This window comes from Coffea eugenioides, chromosome 6, assembly GCF_003713205.1.
Source record: "Coffea eugenioides isolate CCC68of chromosome 6, Ceug_1.0, whole genome shotgun sequence".
Classification (NCBI taxonomy): Eukaryota; Viridiplantae; Streptophyta; class Magnoliopsida; order Gentianales; family Rubiaceae; genus Coffea; species Coffea eugenioides.
The window spans coordinates 26,523,991-26,529,719 of NC_040040.1; the positions used below are offsets into that span (position 1 = coordinate 26,523,991).

Here is a 5,729-nt window from a genome sequence, read left to right on the forward strand (position 1 = left end):
ACTTGACTACTTTAATTGTATTTATTTCATCATGTTGGATTGTATTCAAATAACTTTTGTTTGATTATTTTTATAAGTTTCAATTGTGAAATTACAATGAATAATAATTTGATGATGTGTTGATATTTTAGCACTTAATTATTTGTTAACTTTTAACTATCATAAAATTATATAACAAATTTTTATTAGCCTCGCGGGGGAAGCGAGGCGAGACGGGGGGATGGGGCGGGGGCAGGGGGAATTTGTAGGCAACTGGCCGAGGGACAGGGGAGGGGTCCCCCGCCCCAACCCCGCCCCATTGCCATCCTTAATTAACTAATTGAGAGTAATGTCCGTGTTTGGATAAATATTACTTTGACAAGAAGATTATGGCTTTAGCAGTATCGCTAGCCAATTAGTACTCATCAATTCTTTTGCCCTATAAGTATTAATCATAAATATATAATTAATGTTTCAAAAAAATGTAGCAAGGCTAAAACTGGTGTAGTACAGTTCTAGTTTGAAAACCAGCATTTACTTCATTATTCCATTCAAATGGATCCTTATCTAACAAGTCAGTTAATATTCAAATGGTTAATTTTATACGCTAGAAGTACACTAAGAGGTCATGCTTTGCAATGTAGAAATAATCAGAAGCCATTTGGTTGTCAATCATTATATGTAGAAAATAATCTAACTGACTAGAAAAGAAGGTGGGTTTGGAGAGTTTGGCTGGTAAAGGGAGTGTAGTCTCAAGGTTCTCAAACCACTTTGGAGGTCCGATGGGTGAGTTTTTACTCAAGGACTTAAACTAGGATGATCTTAGAAAAACCAGACATAATCAAGGATTGTGCAACAAAAAGATTCATGATGCTTCTACGGCCAATAGTTCATTAATCATTATTCAATGAAAATGGTAGAATTTGGATTCCTACAAACCTATTTGTGTTACAAAATACAAAATTTGTCTTTGATTGATCAACCATACACTTCTTGTAATACAAAATTTGTCTTTGATTGTCATGTCGTTTAATTTAGGCAAAAGAACGCAACCACTCAAAGACAGTCTTTTTGAAAGATAGATTTTAGATGCATATTTTGCTGAATTCACATGGAAATTAACCAGTGAAGTGCGGATATGCAAAGCAGAGAATTTGTAGTGGTGTAGCTGATTCCATAATTATCTTCTGTTTGAGTGGATAAGATTTGTACAGGTGCATTTGTGGCCTTCCTGATTAGGACAACTAGCCCTCTAAAAGGATCTCTTAAAAATCAAGTCTCCAGATGGATTTTCTAGCTTGAACCTAGTCAGAATTATGTAGCAAGTGAAAAGATAAGAATAAACCTACTACCCTTGTACCCTCTAGAGCTCAACCACTCGTATCCCAACTCTCATATCCTTAACTCCCAGGTTTATCAGCAAAATTATGGTTTTTAATGCAACTAGAAAGTGCTGTGAATTGCTTGGACAAACAATCCCACAGTTTTTAGTATGTTTAAGATGGATAATTACTAGATTTATGTATCTAGCTGACTAGGTTTAGCAGTTGTATGCTTCTGCCAAATTAACATGCATGAGATTGACAGATTCGCCATTCTTTTTTATATGGAAAAATAATATCATTATATTCATGAACAAAAAGTTGAAAAAGAGAGATCAAAGGGGATACCTACTGATTGAAAAGGTTGAAGAAAGATGACCTCTCAAGTTTTGTTGGCTATCTGTCTTTCATCTGACCCTATATCATGACTAGGTTCGTCCATTCTCCAGAAAACAGCATGCGGCTTGTGACTAGTAATTACATGCAGAAACTGCATGTGTGGAGACCGGAGAGCCCTATAAACAGAGTGACCTAACAAGGGGCAAAAGCATAGATTAGTTAATAAAGCATTAGATGTTCTCTAGAGTTCCCTCGAAACACTTCAATGGGGACAATTTTTTTCTGCCTCAATTAGGCCAAGAATTCAGCCTTGTGAAGTGTTTGGGGGAACTCCTGAGTTCATTTGATACATATCAGCAATTTTGACAAAGCGAGTTTGTTTTTTATAGGCGCTTTTAGAAGACCTCATCATTATTCTCTCTCCAACCTTTTTTTTGTTGCTTTTATCTTTTTCAGTACTGGATAAATTTTTCTCATCAAATTTCTCTCTCAGCCCTCCGTGGACGCTTTTTCATGTTAAACAACTATGTAAATCTCTTTACTGTTATCTTTTGCACTTGCAGGCACGTTAGGAAGGTTTCAACTTTTATTTTCTTCATATGTTTTGCTCGAAATTCTTTGGGTTTAGTAATGATTCTTCGTTTTGTCTTCATATTTTTTTTTCTTAATAGGTATCGAATTTTTTATCTTAATAATTTCACCTCGTATATTAAGGAGGATGAATATGATGAAAGTAATAAAAGGTATTGATGAAATTTCTTCATTTTATTTATAATAGTCTTTGCTACGTTCTTTCTGATTCATTCTCCAAATTAATAGAGGAAAAAAAACATAGTTTCACTTAAACTAAAGAAAACGTAAAAGCAAAACAGATGCCCGTCCGATACACCAGGTGACAACTAGATAGTAATGAGATAGTTGGCATGGCCACATTCCGAAGTATCTTCTGCATAAATTAAATAGTTGTACCATAACATAACAACTAGTTGAACTTTGAAGCTCTTGCTTTGGTAAGTTAGGGAAAGAAAAAATTCGTGAATAGTTTTGTCTTTAAAGCCTGGTTAGTTAACTTCATATTTTGATGCTCCATTTTAGAAAAAGGAAAATGGCCATTTTGGTCCATTATCTTCCGAGTTTTGATCAATTTAGTCCCTCATTTATCACTGTAGCCATTTTAGTTTTTTATCTTTACAAAAAAAAAAAAGAGATAATCTAGGATATCAAATAGAAAAAATGAAAATCTCTAATGGAATTAGTTAAGTGCAAGCCATGTGAAGTGCTAAAATGACTATTTTGGTCTATCACCATCAAGATCATGTCTAATTTTATCTTTTCAGTAATTTAAACTCCATTTTCACAAAATAAAATCAATGTAGGACTTTTAATGAGAAACTAGAAAACCATAATAGACATATAAGGGACAAAATTGGACATGGCTTTGAAGATAATGGACCAAAACCATCATTTCTAATAGTGCACACGCCTTATATGTGACTAATTCTGTTAAAAATTCTAATTTTCCATTAGAGGTCTTAAATTGGCATTCTTTTATAAAGATAAGAGACTAAAATGGTCATGAAGATGGACAAGGGACTATATTGGCCAAAATCCAAAAGATGAAGGATCAAAATGGCCATTTTCCTAAAAAATGTGAAGACTATTATGAGCATTACTCCCCACACTACACATACTCCCTCCGTCCCAATATTAGAGTCGTTTTATGGAAATCCAATTTTTTACGGAGACATGATAATCATATGTCTAGATGAGGAGGCATTAATAAATTGACAAAAGCATGTGTTAAATTTGAATGGTGACTCTTATTTTGATACATCAATAAAGTGAAAATATGACAATAACAATGGGATGAAAGGAGTAACCAGGATTATAAAAATTCAAAATGGTAGATTATTAATTTAATGCACATATATTTCTACACTAATATGCGTTTAAGTATATATTAATTTTCTTTTGTATAATATATTGACTCCGCCAGTAATTCACTTGACATCTCCAATTATGCTTCATTCACGTACGATTTCTTTAATAATTTCTATGAACAGTCTATGCTTTAAAATGATCTCAGAAACAGATACTAAGACGATATGACCTCATGTTGAATGTTGAGTTACACTTCCCCTTCCCAATTGTTAACTGTTGAATTTAGTCAGGAAAATGAGCAATATCTGATCATTTAGGTGGCAAAATTACTAATTGCAGCTTCATGTGTTTACGTGTTTGGCCAGTTTTCACAACAAAAATGGTATTGTTAGTCTGCATGGATGTCAAACATTTTAGACATATGTTCTCAATTCCAAAAAGTTAGTTGAAAACAATTCAATTATTTTTGAAAAACCAAATTCGGAAAGATTTTAGCCGCTTAAATCTGGGAAAGATTTTGAAAAACCAATTTGGGAAAGATTTAGTCAAGGTTCAACCAGTGATTCAAGCCTCTTAAGTTTCAGAAATTTTCCCTTGAGTAACCAGCTTCTTGTCATCCAATAGCTCAAGAGTAACATAAAAGAAAAATTAATAGATACTTATAATCATATTAGGGTAGAAATATATGCGTCTTAAACTAATATTTTACCATTATGAATTTTTATAATCCCTTTGTGTGGAAGGTGGTGTAACTTTTGGAAAATTGCTGTTGACCGATGTGGCTAATAAAGTTATCTTGAAAGCTTTTACACGATTTCAAGGTACATCTAAATCATGGTAAGCTCAAACAAACAATTCATCTTTCATCAAGATGGTAATGACATAACAAAGGACTAATACATGGCTAAAGTTTGTACTTTCGTTTGAGTTTCTAATTATAGACATGTACAAACAAGGTCTATTATAAAATAAAACATGACATTTATGAAGTTCTTGACATTATGGGTGTCAAATTCATGGGTCATGCTATGGCCTAATATGTCGAGGTTTGCTTTCCAGAATTGCACTTTTCCCTCTTACCATTACTAAATCCTTTAACTCAAAAGTGGTTTCCAAAATGGCATCTTGGAGGGATTATTTATGACTATGGTTTTATGTACAATGAAAGTTACTAGTGACAATATTTTAGTAGTTTTAGGTGAAATTCCGTATATCGAAATGATTTTTATAGCTTTAAAACAAATTCTTGGATGAGGGTTTTGGGATTCGCCATTTGAGGGTGTGGCAGCTTCTGATGATGAATTTATAGGTTTTTTGGATGGTAAAGCTTTGTATTAGCTTATGAGAGGTTGGAATTTCATTGATATTTTTGCCGTTGCCTTTAATCTTCAAACTGAGATTGGAATTTCTTTGATAGCTTTGTTGCTGCCTTTGATCTTCAAACTTAGCAATTACTTGATCATCATGGTGATAGCATTCCCCGGAATTAAGAGAAAGGCTTGTTATAACAACATATACACAACATACCAAACAACAATGACTTATGATAAACGTTTAATCCTAATATGCAGAAGTAATTATCTTCTTTCTCGCAAAACAACAACGAAACAAGGAATGAAAACTTATAAAAATTATTCAAATGGTAGGGTGGCTAAACCCCCACCATACTAGGTGGTTTTCTTTGAAGGGGAAAAAATAAAACTAAGAACATATTACATTAAGCACAAGATTTGCTCCTACACAATTTTATTTACTTAAAAGTAATGCATAAAGGATTTTGCTTACTTGAATAAAAGATATACAATGGAAATAAAGGTAACTTGAAATCTTGAATATATTACGGCTTCACATGGAAATCAAGTTCCATCTATTCAGTTAAGAATTTTTTTTGTAAACTGCCACAAAAAGCCAAATAAGAGTTCTATGATATAATGTAGTAGAAAATTTGGAATTAACTTTTCACCCCTTTGCTAATTTTTTCTAAGTTTAGACTTAGAGGAGTCTTTTTCCAAATGAATCTTTATGTATTATGCATCATTTAGAGGACCATATTTGTTTGATTAGTAGTCTACGCCTTCGGGAGGACTAACTACTTGGCTTGCATCCTTAGGAGGGTTGTCCGTTTATTTTCACGAGATCTCATTTAAGTATAGTGTCTTTCAATAATCCAAGATAGCTAAAGTTTTAAGAGTTTTCTTAGAAGTTTTT

At 33.0% G+C, this 5,729-nt stretch overlaps 1 non-coding gene across 1 annotated transcript; it reads left to right on the forward strand.

The window, feature by feature from the left end:
- Positions 1–2,356: 2,356 nt before the first annotated feature.
- LOC113776588 lies at positions 2,357–2,446 on the forward strand. The gene has a single exon (XR_003469077.1). It is a non-coding gene; the product is annotated as a small nucleolar RNA R32/R81/Z41 (small nucleolar RNA).
- The last annotated feature ends 3,283 nt before the right edge of the window (positions 2,447–5,729 follow it).